This window comes from Phyllobates terribilis, unplaced genomic scaffold, assembly GCF_046119375.1.
Source record: "Phyllobates terribilis strain yellow unplaced genomic scaffold, ASM4611937v1 Scaffold_4__5_contigs__length_816908805, whole genome shotgun sequence".
NCBI classification, from domain to species: Eukaryota; Metazoa; Chordata; class Amphibia; order Anura; family Dendrobatidae; genus Phyllobates; species Phyllobates terribilis.
Genome location: NW_027362764.1, coordinates 126,651,070 through 126,669,804, shown reverse-complemented (window position 1 = coordinate 126,669,804; position 18,735 = coordinate 126,651,070).

Below are 18,735 nucleotides of genomic sequence, written 5' to 3'. Positions count from 1 at the left end.
TCGCTACTTGAGCTTGCATCGGGTACTCAGGTATGCACCATGTATCACGGGTGCTCAAGTGAAATGCTCGAGTCCTCGCCCGCATGTTTCACGGTTATTAGACACCCCAAAAAAAACATGCGGGGATCGCTCGTGCATGGCAGGCAATCCCCGCAAGGTTTTTTTGGCCGCAAAGCATATGGGGCGGAGACTCGAGCACCCGCGATACTCATACCCGAGCACCCGATGCAAACTCAAGTAGCGAGCACTTGCGTTCAACACTAGTTGCCATATCGCCATCTTTTTTTTTTTTTTTTTCTTTTTTTACTTTTGAAAAAAAAAATACCCCCAACCCTAACATTAGCACAACCCCAACCCCAGCCCTAGCGTTTATTTTTTACTGCGCTCCTCGTGCGGTATAAGTGATGATATTACTTTATTCTTCGGGTCGGTGCGATTACAGCGATACCAGAATCATATCGGGTTTTTATGATTGACAGCTGTCACACACTAAAAGACACATATTTTGTAAAATCTAGTTTTTGCATCGCCATATTTTGGCCGACAGAGTCATGTGACGGCTTGTTTTTTGTGGGATGAGTTGACGTTTTTATTGGTGCCATTTTCAGGCATGTGACATTTTTTGATCGCTTTCTATTCCAGCTTTTGGGAGGCAGAATAAACAAAAACCAACAATTCAGGAATTGTGTTTTTTTACATTTTTTTATTCATACTCCGGGTGTGGTAAAATTGGTAAGGTAGCTTTATTCTTCGGGTCAGTACGTTTACAGCGGTACCACATTTATATCGTTTTTTATGTTTTGGCGCTTTTACACAATAAAAGCTATTTTATAGAAAAAATTATTTTTTTGCATCGCTTTATTCTGAGAGCTGTAACTTTTTGATTTTTCGGATGATGGAGCTGTATGGCAGCTTGTTTTTTGCGGGACGAGATGACGTTTTCAGCAGTACCATTTTACTTATATTCGTCTTTTTGATCGCGTGTTATTCCATTTTTTGTTTGGCGGAATGATGATAAAGCATTGTTTTTTGCTTTTTTTTTTTTTTTTTTTACCATATTCACTGAAGGGGTTAACTAGTAGAACAGTTTTATAGGTCAGGTTGTTACGGACGCGGCGATACCAAATATGTGTATTTTTATCGTTTGTTTGGTTTTTTTCATAATAATATTTATTGATGGGTACATTATATTTTTATTTTTAGAGGATTATTTTTTTTTTTTACAATTTTTTTTTTTTTTTTTTTTTTTTACTTTCTGGGAGTTTTTTTTACTTTTTTACTTTGTCCCACTCTGGGACTTTCACTTTTTTTATTCTGATCACCTGCATGGCACAGGAATGCAGCACCATCCCTGTGCCATGCAGGCAGTCAGCGCTGGACAGGGAGAAGATTGTTTGGAGATGCACTGCGCATGTCCAAACAATCTTACTGCTGTCTGGTGACCCGGATGTTGTCATGACGACATCGAGTCGTCATGGCAACACCCGGGAAGCCTCGGCAGACAGCGCTGGAGGCCGGAAGAGGAGGTGAGTATTCCGATCACCTCCCCTTGCCACCGCAATGCTGCGATCGACTTCGATCGCAGCATTGCGGCGGTTAATGTGCTGGGAGCGGTGCGGGACCGCTCCCTGCACATAGAACCGGGTGTCAGCTGTGACAATCAGCTGATACCCGGCGGCGATCGCGCCCGCACAGCCTGTGTGTGCGCGCGATCGCGATGACGTACTAATATGGGTCAGGCTCTTAAAGCCCAGGGCACAGACGCGTATTAGTACGTCATGGGCTTTAAAGGGGTTAATTATGTAGAAATCATACAATGCGATTTTCTGGATTTTTTTTAGATTCTGTCTCTCACAGTTAAAGTGTACCTACGATAAAAATTACAGACCTCTCTATTCTTTGTAGGTGGGAAAACTTGCAAAATCAACAGTGTATTAAATACTTATTTTACCCACTGTACATGTAATAGGTGGCACTAGTGTTTCTGTGCTATTCCTCTCTGAAGAGACTATTTGCACACTACAAAGTAAGTATTGGATGATAACGTAATATAGACAAAAGGAACAGGCAAATGTACACATGTTTAACAGAATATTTAGGTACATCAAACAGAGTGGTTCACGCCAGTGTTGATGATACAGTGGTGGCCAAAAGTATTGGCACCCCTGCAATTCTGTCAGATAATACTCAGTTTCTTCCTGAAAATGATTGCAATCACAAATTCTTTGGTATTATTATCTTCAGTTAATTTGCTTGCAAGGAAAAAACACAAAAGAGAATGAAGCAAAAATCAAATCATTGATCATTTCACACAAAACTCCAAAAATGGGCCAGACAAAAGTATTGGCACCCTCAGCCTAATACTTGGTTGCACAACCTTTAGCCAAAATAACTGCGACAACCGCTTCCGGTAACCATCAATGAGTTTCTTACAATGCTCTGCTGGAATTGTAGACCATTCTTCTTTGGCAAACTGCTCCAGGTCCCTGATATTTGAAGGATGCCTTCTCCAAACTGCCATTTTGAGATCTCTCCACAGGTGTTCTATGGGATTCAGGTCTGGACTCATTGCTGGCTACCTTAGAAGTCTCCAGTGCTTTCTCTCAAACCATTTTATAGTGCTTTTGGAACTGTGTTTTGGGTCATTGTCCTGCTGGAAGACCCATGACCTCTGAGGGAGACCCAGCTTTCTCACACTGGGCCCTACATTATGCTGCAAAATTTGTTGGTAGTCTTCAGACTTCATAATGCCATGCACACGGTCAAGCAGTCCAGTGCCAGAGGCAGCAAAGCAACCCCAAAACATCAGGGAACCTCCGCCATGTTTGACTGTAGGGACCGTGTTCTTTTCTTTGAATGCCTCTTTTTTTTTCCTGTACACTCTATGTTGATGCTTTTTCCCAAAAAGCTCTACTTTTGTCTCATCTGACCAGAGAACATTCTTCCAAAACGTTTTAGGCTTTCTCAGGTAAGTTTTGGCAAACTCCAGCCTGGCTTTTTTAGGTCTCTGGGTAAGAAGTGGGGTCTTCCTGGGTATCCTACCATACAGTCCCTTTTCATTCAGACGCAGACGGATAGTACGGGTTGACACTGTTGTGCCCTCGGACTGCAGGGCAGCTTGAACTTGTTTGGATGTTAGTCGAGGTTCTTTATCCACCATCCGCACAATCTTACGTTGAAATCTCTCGTCAATTTTTCTTTTCCGTCCACATCTAGGGAGGTTAGCCACAGTGCCATGGGCTTTAAACTTCTTGATGACACTGCGCACGGAAGACACAGGAACATTCAGGTCTTTGGAGATGGACTTGTAGCCTTGAGATTGCTCATGCTTCCTCACAATTTGGTTTCTCAAGTCCTCAGACAGTTCTTTGGTCTTCTTTCTTTTCTCCATGCTCAATGTGGTACACACAAGGACACAGGACAGAAGTTGAGTCAACTTTAATCCATGTTAACTGGCTGCAAGTGTGATTTAGTTATTGCCAACACCTGTTAGGTGCCACAGGTAAGTTGCAGGTGAGGTTAATTACACGAATTAGAGAAGCATCACATGATTTTTCAAACAGTGCCAATACTTTTGTCCACCCCCTTTTTAGGTTTGGTGTGGAATTATATCCAATTTGGCTTTAGGGCAATTCTTTTTGTGTTTTTTCATTGAAGACAAATTAAATGAAGATAATAATACCAAAGAATTTGTGATTGCAATCATTTTCAGGAAGAAACTGAGTATTATCTGACAGAATTGCAGGGGTGCCAATACTTTTGGCCACCACTGTATGTGCTGAAGTCAGATTTGCAGTGTAGTAAGATTTGCGGTGTAGTAAGATTTGTGCTGTTGTAAGATTTGTTGTGTAGCGAATGCCGCCTCTCGTCATGAATTTGATGAGCAGTGGTTAACATGACCCCATCCCACCCACTTTGTTGGATGTGGGCGAAAATGGTGTGAGAACACCAAAGTCGCATACTTTTATACACAGCTGCAAGTATTGCCAAACATTGTGACTTTTTAAAGCTTTTTACGCCAGAATACTTTCATTCATTCTTGTACTTCAGCAAAGCAGGAATTTAGAGCTGAAGATGGGTCATTGACTCACATTGGCTTACATATTAGGTTTAAATGGGTATCATCGACATAGCACTCCAAATTGCTTTGTCTAAAGATACTATCAACTAATTTAGAATCTAGTTTTATAAAACTAGCCCTTTCTAAAACTTGCTCTGTGAAGAGCAGGGAAGTGATAGGTCTATAGCATCCGAGTCCATGGGGGTCAGATTCTTTAGAAGAGTTCCCATGACTGCTTCCTACAATAGATTTGGGAAGATCTCACAATGTATAGATGAGTTAACTATGTTTTTGATTGACAGAACAAGCATGTCAGGACATTATAGTGACTCCATGCCGGAGATCAGGTCGAATGTTGTCCTACGAACACAAAGACAGATGTTTATGATCTCAGATTTACCCAGCAAATCAAATTTTACCTGTGGAATAAATGTGTTAAAAATGTCTTTGATGTAATTTTTTGTTGATCATTTGGATGCCAGAACAGATAGCAGAAACTTTGTCCATGAAGCAATTGGCAATCTTTCACAGAGTTGTTGTGATGATGGAATAATAGATCTTAAGCAGTGTTGAATGCAGAATTCATTTACTGTCCGGAATAGCTGTTCTAGACCGTTGCTTGCATTTGTGTTTACTTGTAAGAGAAAGGTCAATTTTTCATGTGTTGGTCTATTGGTCATTCCTGAGGTGGAGAGCCAATGAGTCTTTGATCTCTGGGGACTGGTGTTTTCATCATTAACATTAACATTTTTGCTTTTTTTTTTATTTATTTTTTTTAAAAAAACTCTTTTGTCAAACCAGGGTGCAAGGTGTTTTGGGGTGAAAGTTCTGGTGCGCCAGGAAGAAATAACGTCTTACAGCACCATAGCGTTAGAGTCCGAAATAGGGTCAGTCTGCCATTTGAGACAGATACTGTTTCTTATTTCTTGGATTACTGCTAATCTCTTTTTTTCTGTAGAAATTTGAGCACCTATACATTCAACTGAGTTAGTTGCATCAAGGAATAGCATGTATACATTTAAAGTGGATTTGAAACAGATAGCCAACCCACCTTCCTTCTGTCCCTTGTGGAAAAGTAATGATAATTATTGGGTATTGTAGCTTCTTATATGGGGCCTGTATTTCGTTTGAGCCACATTTCAGTAATAAATGTTAAATCATGGTATTCGAATAGATCATGTATGGTAGTTGTTTTGTTGCTAATTGATCTTTGCATTGCAGTGAGTCCAGTTCAGTTTTTTTAGATTTGCAGAAAATGTACTCTGTGGATTGAATGTCCCTTATTATGTTCTGGGGTCCAGGGCATAATAAACACAATATGTAGACAAAAAAAAAAATACTGACCTTACCACTCACCTCTGATGGTCACTGTCCCCCGTATAGTCTTTGGCACTTCATCTTACTGCCACGCTGATACCCCATGCATCTTCCCTTGCCTAGTCGCGGCCAGAAATCTTGGCATATCACAACATCATGATATGCAACGCAATCCCACGACATGCACGCTTTACTGCAATTTCCATTCACGACTAGGCCTGAGATATCCCTGGCCTAGTATGAATGGAAATCTTGGCCTAGCATAAAGATGCCCAGGGTTTCAGCACATGGCGGTGGTAAAAAGAGGCGTCATTACCATTTGGGGAAGAGTAAGCAGCGAAGGTGACCAGAAAGGCAAATGGTCAGGTTTTTTTTTGCTTTTTAATCTTTTGCCAGCCCTCTACAATTAAGCAAAATGGCCGCTAGCTACCATATTGCTGAATTCATATGAAAATAATTACAAAAAAAATCTGCATTCTGTACAATATGGATTTTTGTAACATTTTAAGTAGAAATCAACTCAAATAAATTCGCCCAACTCTTACTGCATTGCTGACTGGTTGAGAGAGGAGGAAAAAAATATTTTTGTTTTAACAACCTTTCAACAAACTTGGCATTATAACAATTTGTGCATACTTTATTGACTAGCATACAAGTATTTTCTTCTCATACTTTGATCTGGGCAAAGGTTATGGTGAATGGAAGAGGATGCGAGATGTGACCGTCATCTATTGTGAATAGCAAATCCTGTTTTATGCGCTGTATATACAGTAAACATGTAATACACCTGAAAAAGTGCTTAATTGACATTAAAATGAACATATGTATTGTAATATAATAGTGACTTGCAGTGCCCATATTCAGTCTTTTGAGCATCTGTTAACCACTTCATTACATATCCTCTATAACAGGGGTGGGGAACCATTTTTCTCTGCAAAGGGCCATTTGGATATTTAAAACATCCTTCGGGGGGGCAAACAAAATTATCAACTAGAAAATTACCCTGCTATATTTGGTTAAGCATTTAATTACCTCACCCCTAATGTGATGCTTGGAACGGCTTCTCTTTGGTGCGGGATGTTAGGTGGTATGGATGATGTTGCTACTCGTAACTGCTTTTCCAGGTTTACATCAGTCTTGAGCACAGGAGACTCTTTGCAACGTTTTATAAAGAACTCGCAGCAGTCAGTCGTACTGAACACAGATGCATATTACACTGCAGGTCTCTTCACAGTGGGAAATTCATGACGGCTCATGTTATATTTATAGAACTCAAGAAGTGGGAGATCAACAGTATATACATCACATAGGAGACACCGAGACCGCTGTACATACAACACATAGGAGGCACCGAGACTACTGTGTATATATCACATAGGAAACACTGAGACTGCTGTATACATCACATAGGAGACACACCAGGGCTGGAGTATATACATCACATAGGATACACTTTGGCTTAAGCATATACACATCACAGGAGACATAGGGCTAGGGCATATACATCACAGGAGGTGACATGGGGCTGTGATAGATACATCACAGGAGACATGGGACTAGGGCATATACATCACAGAAGGAGACATGGGGTTGCAGTTTATACATCACAGGAGGAGACATGGGGCTGCGGATTATACATCATAGGACAGAGGCTGCCGCTGTGGTCTTCTGTGGGAAGGGAGGGCATTGCGCAAATTCCACCCACAAGGTGTGTCTTGACGTTGGCACTGGCCAGGATGTAATCTTTAATTCTTTAATTGTACGTGCTGTAGGGTTCAGTAGTGTGCTCGCGCTTGCAGAGCAAAAAGAAATTAAAGGGCCGGCTGCGGTCAAAACTCTGTTGTAGACCCGAATACTGCAGTCCCAGGGAATCTGCCCGGGGCCAGAGAAAATGTCATTGAGGGTTGTATACGGCCCTCGGGCCTGAGGTTCCCCACCACTGCTCTATAAGAACTGCACTCAGACAAGTTTTATAGAGACAGTTGGTGAACGTTGTTTGAACAGCTAATATAGAAAAATTGAGAATGATTGCAGCATCTAGTTTATAAAGACACAGATTCTAGATTATGACTGGTACCTTCAGGGGCTTTTATAACATCCAAATTTAATCCATAGGCATTAGTTTGGAGATCTCTCTCCTCTTGTAGCTTCCACTCTTTTGTAAAGGCCTTCTACTAGTTATTGAGCATGCATATGGGAATGTTTGCCCATTCATCCAGAAGAGCATTTGTGAGTTCAGACACGGATGTTGGAGGAGAGGATATTCTAGTTCATCCCAAAGGTGCTTGATGGGTTTGAGGTCAGGGCTCTGTGAGACCAGTCAAGTTTTTCCACACCAAACTCACCCAACCATACCTTTTAGAGACCTTACTTTGTGCACAGCAGCACAGTCAATGCTGGAACAGAAAATGGCCATCCCCAAACTGTTCTCAGAAAGGTGGAAACATGCAAGTGTTTAAAATGTCTTCTGGGTATGCTGAAGCTTTAAGATTTCTCATAGCATTATCCTTCCTCCACCAAACTTACAGTTGGCACAAAGCATACAGACAGGTCATGTTCTACAGGGAATCGTCAAACTCAGACTCATCCTTCTTACTGCAGTGATGTAAGGCTTGCATGCAGCTGCTCGGCTGTGGAAACCAATGTCATAAAGCTCAGGGTGCCGATGTTAATGCAGGGAAGGTTTGAAAATCCTCTGAGCATTGGTGACTGTTATGCACTATGGTCATCAGCACTCAGTGACTCCACTCTATAACTTTATGTGATGTCCACTTCGTGGCTTAATTGCTGTGGTTCCTAAACTCTTCCACTTTTCAATAATACCACTCATAGCTGATGGTGAAATATTATATATTTGGAAAGGAAGACATTTCATAAATTTGACTTGTTACATTGGTAACATGATCATCCTATTACAGAACTGCAGTGGTATCAGTGAGGTCTTTAGAATGACTCATTTTTTCATTAATGTTACTACAGGCAGATGGAATGGCTAATTGATTTACTTTATACAACTTTGTTAATGGAACTTAATTCAAACCTGAATTTATTGGTTAAGACGTGTGTCCCAATATCTTCATCCTTCTAGTGTATATACACACGTACATATACACATACAGTACAAACAATTTGTCAAGCATACGTTAGCATCTTGGATCCAAATACTCTGCACAGTCCTTCCTTGTTGTTAAGGAGGTTTTTTCAGCTTCTTATTAGCAGGATGAACTGCTCATAAACAACCTCTGTGCGTGTCACACAGCTCTGTCATTCGGAGTGACCTGGCCTTTTGTCTGATTGATTGCTGTGCTGATAACATCATAAGGAATCTGCACCCTAAGGCGAGCACAAACTTATTGGAAATCAGATGCTATTAGCTACACTGCATCCCCAAGCAGTTTACTTCCTGGAAAATATTCAAGATTTTCTCAGTCTTAATGTCAGTTTCATATGTGAAATTCTATATCTGTTATTGAACAATTTAATGCTGTTGGTAAACTTTTCTTTAGCCGACTTTTTCTCGCTTATAATATTTTTCTTTCTATGATACAGGCCAGGAAAAAATCGTATCAACAATGTCACACGAGCCCCAAGAGAGCAGAGCCTGTGCCGACACGACTGAAACGACGTCGGCACCAGAGGTGAGTATAAGTATTCAGAAGAGGTTGTCCAAGTAGTGGACAACCCCTTTAAACTGCAGATGATTTTCTCCTTGTGTTCCAGTTGGTTGAAGATGTAACACAGGTACTTTAGATGCAGTGACACAGAAACACAGAGCAGCCAGTACAGGGTTAATAAACAAGGGGGATTTACTGTAACAGGATCAATCTCCATGCAGGGAGTAACAGGGAAATATGGGGACAACAAGGAAGTAGCAGGTAATATGCTATAACTGACAATCCACAGTTGGGCTAGATGTAGCAGAGTCGACACGGTTGTATTCGGCAGTTTTACACTTAGCTGACTCTTGCTCCTCACAAGGCAGTTGCCGGCTGGTGCCGGTGTTGCTTTCTTCCGGCTTCCCCACCTAAACAATGCTCCGTCTTCTGGCGGCAGCGGGCGGTCTCCAGTTTGACCCGCTGAGCCCCTAGTCTATAACAGTGCACCTCACTTGCTCGGCTCCAGGGATCCTGCGTCTCTTCTCCCTCTAGTCGGGCTTGACTCCCACTGTCCACTGCTGTTTTTCCCACGCAAAAACTCCTTTTCCACCCTCTTTCTAGACACGAGCTCAGCTCCCCGGTCACCTGACTCCTCAGCTCTCTCCATGGACACACCCCCAGCTTCCCGGTCACCTGACTCCTGTATCGCAGTCTGTTTTCCCCCTGCAACAAGAGGCACGGCCCCGGCAGTTCCGGACCCCTTGTTCTGAAAGTACTTACACCCCGGTCTTCCCCCTTACACTCCCGCTCTCCTTTAACTCGCCATTCCACGGGCGAGAGTTCCTTTACCAAACGTTCACATTCTTGGACTTCCTGGACGATAAGTTGCCATATAAATTGATCTTGCTCGTAACGGTGAGGAGGCACTCCTGCTGTTGTCCGTTCTGACCGGCGTAACTCAGTTTGACCGATGGGTGCAGGGTCACTTGGATTCCCAATCTCCGCCTGCCCGGTGGCCTCAACCGATGGTGTTCCCTCGCCACCTGCACTGGGGACTGCAGGTAATCGAGTGCTGGGACTCGGAGGTAGAATCAATAATTCTTCATCCACATCGTGGCTTGGGGCAACTGTGACAGGACCCTCTCTAGAAGCAGGTGATTCTTCTTCATCCTCGTCATCTTTAGACAGACAGGGCCGCAGCATACTACAATGAACCACTCTGGTAGGGGCTCCTTCAGCTCCCTCGGGTTGAACTTCATACACAGGTCCTTCAGCGCCAAACCTGCGCTTCACTTGGTGTGGGGTCCGTTCCCACCGCCTACTCAATTTGCCCCGGGGCTGCCTGTCTTGAACCAACACCTGCTCCCCGGGCCTCAGAGCTGTCCCTCGAAGAGGCAATGTCTCATGATGTTTGAGCTCCCAAAACTTTTGTTGTACCAACCGTCAGAGGGTCTGCAGTCGATGCCGGTGTTCTCGGACCCAGGAAGACATTCCAGTCCGTGGGTAGTCCTCCTCGGGGTCCAGCTCTAACTTGGTAATCTCTCGCCCCTTTCGCCCGAACAGTAAGGTATAAGGAGTGAACCCCGTTGTACTATTCACTCGGTTGTTGTAGACCCACACCAGCTCGGCTAGAAACTCAGGCCATTGCAGCTTCCGATCTTCCTCCAACGTGCGGAGCATTTGGATCAGTGTCCGATTAAAGCGTTCACAGGCCCCATTTGCTTGAGGGTGATAAGGAGTAGTCTGTGACTTCTCAATCCTGTACAACCGGTGCAGCTCTTCCATCACCCGGCCCTGGAAGCAGGCGCCTTGATCGGAATGGATCCTCTTTGGGCAGCCGTAAACCCGAATGAAGTCTCAGCAGATGGCCTGCACAGTTGATTCGGCGGTCTGATCTCTGGTCGGGGTCACCACCGCAAACTTTGTGAAGTGGTCTGTCATTACCAGGCAATGTTCATACCCGAGTTGCGCCAGTCCAACAGTCAAATAGTCGATCATCAGCACCTCCAAGGGGGCAGAAGTCACAATGGTTTGTATGGGGACCCGCTGCTCCGGGGGCTTAACCAGCTCACAGCTCCGGCATCTTCGACAAGTGTCTTCTATTGTTGCTCACAGTCGGGGGTGATACACCAGCCTCTGCAACCACTGAAATGTCTTCTCTGGTCCGAAGTGAGCCCCTCGTTCATGAGCCTCCTTAGCCACTACTCCGACCAACTTCTCTGGGATCACCACTTGCCAGGTGGTCCCGAACTCTTGCAGTAGCTGTACCCATCGGTACAGCAGCCCGTCTCGCAAACACAGTCTCTCCCATATTGTACCAGCATTTTCAGCGCTCCCGGGGACAGGGTACTCCTCTCCTCTCGACTGGGGTCCTGCCTCAAAGCCACCCATTGACGTAACTGAGCAACTTCTCTGTCAGTCTGTTGAAGTCGGACCCAGTCATCTCTTGGCCGCCCTAGCACTTGTTCTTCCGACATCTCTCCGATCTGTCCCTGCGCTACGACCAGTGGTCCCATGAAACTTCGTAAGCTAGGGATCTCATCCGCCTCTAAATCTTCATCGCGGTCATGATCAGGCCGTTCATATGTCACTCTGGAGAGGGAGTCGGCGTGAGTATTCTCTGCCTTAGACCGGTAGGCAATTTTATACCGGCTCCTGGCCATGCGGGCCATCCACCGCTGCTCCAGGGCCCCCAACTTCACATTCTCCAGGTGAGCCAAAGGGTTGTTATCTGTTCTCACCAGTACTTCGGACCCGGACAAATACTCTGCAAACTTCTCGGTCATTGCTCAAACCAGAGCCAGCAACTCTAATTTGAAAGAGCTATAATTATCTGGGTTCCTCTTGGAGTCATGAAGGGAGCGACTGGCGTATGCAATCACGCGCTCTTTCTCCTCCTGTACTTGGGATAACACGGCTCCCAGACCATGTAGGCTCCCATCAGTGTGGAGTATGAATGGTTGGGAGAAATCCGCATAGACAAGTATTGGGGCCTCGGTCAGGGCCATTTTTAGGGCACGGAAGGCCTCTTCTTGGCTGCTTTCCCACCGAATAGCTCGATTCTTGGAGCCCACCGGCACTCCCTTAAATAGCTCCAGCAATGGGTTGGCTATGCTGGTGAAGTTCTTCACGAATCTTCGGTAGTACCTGGCAAGTCCCAGGAAGGCCCGAACGTCCTTCACTGTCTTCGGGGTAGGCCAGTCCTGTACGGTGGCCACCTTTTCCCGGGTGGGCCTGACTCCTTCACCGGACACAGTATGACCGAGATATTCAATCTGTTTGCGGAACAGGTGGCACTTCAGGGGCTTCACCTTTAGACCATGACTCTGTAGGCGGCTCAGTACTTGCTCCAGTCGCTGGAGGTGCTCCTCAAAGGTGGCGGCATAGACAATTATGTTGTCAAGATAAATCAGTGTCCCCTCGAAGTTCAAATCACCCAGGCACCTCTCCATCAGACGCTGGAACGTCCCGGGGGCGTTAGTCAGGCCGAAGGGCATCCAATTGAACTCGAACAGTCCCATGGGTAATATGAATGCCATCTTCGCACGGTCATGTTCGGCCATGGGCACCTGCCAGTACCCGCTGGCCAGATCCAAGGAGGAGAAGTATCTTGCCTTCCCTAAGGCTGACAGAGACTCTTCGATTCGGGGTAGTGGGTAAGAGTCTCGCACTGTACAGGCATTCAGTCGTCTATAGTCCACACAGAACCACAGGGTCCCATCTTTCTTCCGGACCAGGACAATTGGGGCTGCCCACGCACTCTCCCGTATCACACCATTTTGTAACATATGGGCTAGCATCTCCTTAACCTCTTTATACATCTGGGGAGGTATCTGCCGGTATCTCTCCCGCACTGGGGTAGCGCTCCCCGTGGGAATCTCGTGGGTAATGGCTTCGGTGCAACCAAAATCATCCTCATGGCGAGCAAAGACTTCCTGGTACCGCTCCAGTACCTCCTCAACCTGCTGCACCTGTCTAGGTGAAAGTCCCGTCAATTCAGCCCGCATTCGTTCTAGGATTCTTCGTTCACCCTTCACACCTGCATGGTGGGATTCCGGTGACACGGTGACCGCCAGACTCCAGGGGTCTCCTTGTACAGCGGACAGCTGTACCGCATCAGGTCGCACCAACTTCTCTGGCATCCCCAGAATCTGGGCTATTTCCGCCCTGGGAGGGAGTGTGAGATCACCTTCACCCAGATTAACGCACCGCACTATAACATTGCCACCCTGGACGGAGGCCAGTGTCCGAGCCACCAGGAGTCCAGGGGGTACTTTGTCCATTGATGTTGGTTCTATCTATACTTCAACCCCCTCAAGAGGTGTGAAGGCCCGTGGGGTTAACTTGAGTACAGTTTGTCCTGGCGGTAAGGTGAGCGCCATAGCTGCTGGTACTATTACTTTCCCCAGGACCTTCCCTTCACTCGACGTCTCCTGAGCCTGTGTGGCTCTGATTAATTGTTGAAAAACCCTCCTTTGGGGGGTTTGTGAGTCCCACTGGTCTAGAGGAATCTCCTTCAGCTCACTAATCAGGATTTGCCCGATCTCTTTCAGAACATTCATTCCGAGGGTCCACTTCCGGTTCCCCCTGCGACCAAGACGACCCCTTTTTTTCCCACATCTTTTCCACACACTCAGATCTTCATCCACACCACCCCTGTGACCAGGATGAGTAATTGATTAGCTGCCGTGAGTCTAATTACTAGTCCCCATTCAGGCCGCGTTATCTCTGGAAATCGCTGTTGAAAATAGGCTTCTGTCATCGTAGTCACCTGGGATCCTGTGTCAATCAGGCAGTGAACAGCCCGATTGCTCATTTCGGCCCAGACAGTCGGGCTGGTGGAAACTAGGTACTTGGGACTTCCTCTTTCTCATTCCCTTTCCTTAGGCTCCGGGCTGTGTCCCCCAAACACGGAGCACGCTAGTTTAACAGCTGCCGCGACAGGGGCCGCCCTTGGCTACACAGCCCCTGGCGTAATGTCCTGCGCCTCCACACTTCCAGCAGGTCGTATCTCTGTCTGTGTAGGGCTGCCTCACTCCTCTACGGAACTCTCCTGCAGGGTGGGGCCTCAATTCAATTCTTTCCCTGACTGGGGCAATCGATCCGGGCATCTCTGGTGTCGGTGCAGGGGTCTTCTTGAGCCTGGACCATTCACCCCGCATCTCCTATATCTCCTTTCGCATCTCTCGAGCCCATTCCGGTTCAGCTGCAGGCGGAGCGGGTACCTCGTTACACCGGACCATCCCTGCCAGGGCCGTCACCCCCATCTCCTGCTCTCTCACACGTGCCTCCGCCCCCGCTTCTAGAAAAGTAATACATGGGTTAGCGCTCAGGCGCTCCCGCAAGGCCTGCTTCAGCTGCACATCCCTGAGGCCTGCCAAAAATTGGTCCCATAAGATCACGTCAGGGGGGCCCATTCCCAAATTCCACATGTCGTCTTTTCTAGTGATATAGGCATGCACCCTCTGTAATGCATTAACATACTGCGCCACAGTCTCCCCCTCCTGCTGCACTTGGTGAAGCAGCCGTATCCTCAGTTCTCCTACATTGGTGTGATCCCCATACATCTCCTCCAATATCCGCACCACTTTTTCTACAGTATCCCGGTCATGGGGAGGGCGGTACATCACGGATTGTCGGGCCTCGCCGTCCTGGACCAGTAAGGCTATTTCGGCTTGCATAGCTGGGGTCATCGGATGCATTCGTAACATACTCCTAACTCTCTCAACCCAGTCCCACAGCATCATATTGTCCCCAGTGAACTTTGGGAGATTGCTGAGCATGGCCCCCAGCGGCAAGCTAGATCTAGGGGCTCCCAGGATGGACTGATCTGCAGTGTCTGTGTCTAAAGACTGCATCCTGCCGACTACGCCAAATGTAACACAGGTACTTTAGATGCAGTGACACAGAAACACACAGCAGCCAGTACAGGGTTAATAAACAAGGGGGGTTTACTGTAACAGGGTCAATCTCCACGCAGGGAGTAACAGGGAAATATGGGGACAACAAGGAAGTAGCAGGTAATATGCTATAACTGACAATCCACAGTTGGGCTAGATGTAGCAGAGTTGACACGGTTGTATTCGGCAGTTTTACACTTAGCTGACTCTTGCTCCTCACAAGACAGCTGCCGGCTGGTGCTGGTGTTGCTTTCTTCCGGCTTCCCCGCCTAAACAATGCTCCGTCTTCTGGCGGAAGCGGGCGGTCTCCGGTTTGACCTGCTGAGCCCCTAGTCCATAACCGTGCACCTCACTTGCTCGGCTCCAGGGATCCTGTGTCTCTTCTCCCTCTAGTTGGGCTTGACTCCCACTGTCCACTGTCGCTTTTCCCATGCAAAAACTCCTTTTCCACCCTTTTCCTAGACACAAGCTCAGCTCCCCGGTCACCTGACTCCTCAGCTCTCTCCCTGGACACACCCCCAGCTTCCCGGTCACCTGACTCCAGTCTCGCAGTCTGTCTTCCCCCTGCAACAAGAGGCACGACCCCGGCAGTTCTGGACCCCTTGTTCTGAAAGTACTTACACCCCAGTCTTCCCCCTTACAAAGATGTCCAAAGAGTTAGAACTATATATTCCTCATGGTGTAATAACAGTAGGTTACGGGGTAATAATGGCTTCCATGGCCAAGGGATAAGAATCTTTTATTGGTTGTCATTGGTGCTTAATAAAATACTCTTTATTCCTTGTAGTCTAAGGTGGTAAAGGGGTTCATGGTAAAATTCTTAGTGGTCAGGTTTTTTTACAGAATGTGTTATATATTACAGGGAATATAATCTATCTAAAATAATATTGTTTTTCATTGTCATAGACCATTGTAAGGCTTCCATTTAATCTTGGAGCACACAGCAAGTGAAAGGTGATCATAATCAAAAGATAAAATACAATGCGAAAAATAAGGTACAACAGTGTTTGTGTTGCTTTAATAAAAACTTTTATTAACAAAATTCGTAAAATGTATCTATATACAGTATATACAGTGGGGAAAATAAGTATTTGATACACTGCCGATTTTGCAAGTTTTCCCACCTACAATAAATGGAGAGGTCTGTAATTTTTATAGTAGGTACACTTCAACAGTGAGAAACAGAATAAAAAAAAAATCCAGAAAATCACATTGTATGATTTTTAAATAATTAAATTGCATTTTATTGTATGAAATAAGTATTTGATGCAATAGAAAAATAGAACTTAATGTTTGGTACAGAAACCTTTGTTTGCAATTACAGAGGTCAGACGTTTCCTGTAGTTCTTGACCAAGTTTGCACACACTGCAGCAGGGATTTTGGCCCACTCCTTCATACAGATCTTCTTCAGATCTTTCAGGTTTCGTGGCTGTCGCTGGGCTAGTTGCCTAGCTTTAAGCTGAGTTCAGACGAGCATATGAAAAATCGTCTAATTTTCATTCAGAAAAAATTGGACGATTTTCATCCGAATTGTCATTCATATTCCATCCATATGCCATCTGTATGACTGGATTTTACATCCACGGGAAATCCGGATGGCATACATATTTATATATCAACATTTTAAAATGTACATAATCAAATAGTGTCCTTTGTTAATAATGCCAATATATCAGTAAATATTGTATATATATAATCTATATGGTGTAAGGCAGCGCTAGACATCATAATGGGGGATACTCGCTTCGCTGCGACCATCAATGCACGCGTGCAATGTCTTTCCGTTTTCAAACAATGCTCAGCAGTTTATTACTTCATAAACCGCATATGACCGGGTCCAACTCAGTGGCACGCCGACACACATATATATATAATATTCATGAGCCAAGTGACACACAGGCCCACTTGCTCCAGGTACAGCCTTCAGCAAGGTAATCATATAGCAATGTCCATATAACACAGGGTATTACCTTTGCCGGGTTTAGCTGTCTCAGTCCATTACTCCGCCACCACTGTGGCTTTGCGGCTTCCCAGGTAGGGGTCTCCAGCCGTCGTTCCCTCAAAAGGCCACTGACGTCCACACAGGATCCAGGCTTTGCCTTTCAGGACTCTTCCTCAAGCCTCTGCCTTCCAAGGCCACTAGCATCCACACAGGATCCAGTATTTGCCTTTCAGGCTGCCAGGCTTCACTCGGCCTCACTAGGCCTCTCACAAACGGTGTCCCACACACACGGAGCACAGGCCTCACGCCTCACACCGAACACACCTGTATCCCATCAAGCAGGGTTTATATATGCTTCCCGTGCACACACACACACTCTGACAGGACCTTGCTGATGTCACAGTCATGTGATCAGACAGACATTTTGTGCACGCAGGACCTGTGCTATGTCACAGTCATGTGACCAGTCACCTGAGGGGGAAGGTACATGGTCAGGTAAAACACATCCAGGACCATTACCGTAATGCCAGCAAGTCGCTGCATTACAATGGATTCTGATTTTTTTTGCGCACCCATAGACTTGTATAGGTGAGTCTCATTTGAAACTCAGAAGAGAATAGTGCATGCTGCAAAATTTTTCACATGGACACTCAGTCCATGTGAAAATATTGTCATCTGAACAGCCAGCCCTATTGAATTAAATGGTCAGTGTGCTGACAAGACCTAAAAAGTAGAGTTGTCGGAGAACTCTAATATTATGAAAGTGAAGCTTTGTAGAATACTAACCTTCTAGGCAGCACATATAAAATCTGACACCTCTGTAATATATCTTCAGTAAAATTTTTGTTGTCAAAACTTGTTTTTGAAAAATCTGTGGATAACTGGAAATCAGACCTGAGAAGCAGCAGACTGATGAAATTGGAGTTTAATAATCAGCCTATTTAGGAACATGGGTACTGGAAAAATTAAAATCTTTGAAGCACCGGTGCACTGCTAATAGTGGCATATCTCATGGCAGCTATGGGTCGTGACTCAAGGGGCCCCTCAGATGGAATCTTGATTCCAACAGTATCTTCATCCATAGGATGCAGATACAGTTAAACACAAAGGTGGAACAGAGAGCTGTCAACTCCCTGCACCACAATTTAGCCCATGCATCTGAATCTCAACACAGCAGGCGTGATGGCATCATTAAGTCCACCAGCTGTACAGAGCAGAGCAATGCATTGTGGGAATGGCGCTATTCCATTTTAGAAGTCAATACTTATGAGGACCATTAAACAATGTGGTGGTCTGTGGGGGCCATCATACTGTGAATAGGTCTGTGGGGCCCATCATATTGTGTGGGGGCCATCATACTGTGTGAGGGCATCATACTGTGTGCAAAGCTGTGGAGACAATCATACAGTGTGGGGGGCGTGTTGGGGACTGTGTGGGTAAACATACTTTGTGGCAGACTGTGTGGGCCACAATACTGTGTGGGGGTATCATACAGTGTGGGTGATGTGGGGGAGAATCATACTATGTGGTCGCTCTGGGGGCATCAAATTGTGTCGGGAGCTGTGAAGGCCATTATATGGTGTGGGTAACTGTGGTGGCCAACATATTATGTGGGGGAACCATACTGTGTGGTGGCATCATACTGAGTGGGGGGCTGTGTGGATCACCATACTGGGGGCGTAATCATTTGGATGGAGGCCATCAAACTGTTTGAGGGCTGTAGGACGTCATAGTGTGTGAGAGGCATCATACTCTATGTGTGAGAGCTTTAGAGGCCATCATAGTGTAGGCAAAGCTGTTAAGGCATCATATTGTGTTGAGGTTCACTGGGGAGGCCTCAATGTGGGTGTGGGAATTGGGGGCACAGCATAGCATACTGGGTTGGTGCACTGTGGGGACTTCATACTGTGTGTTTGGGG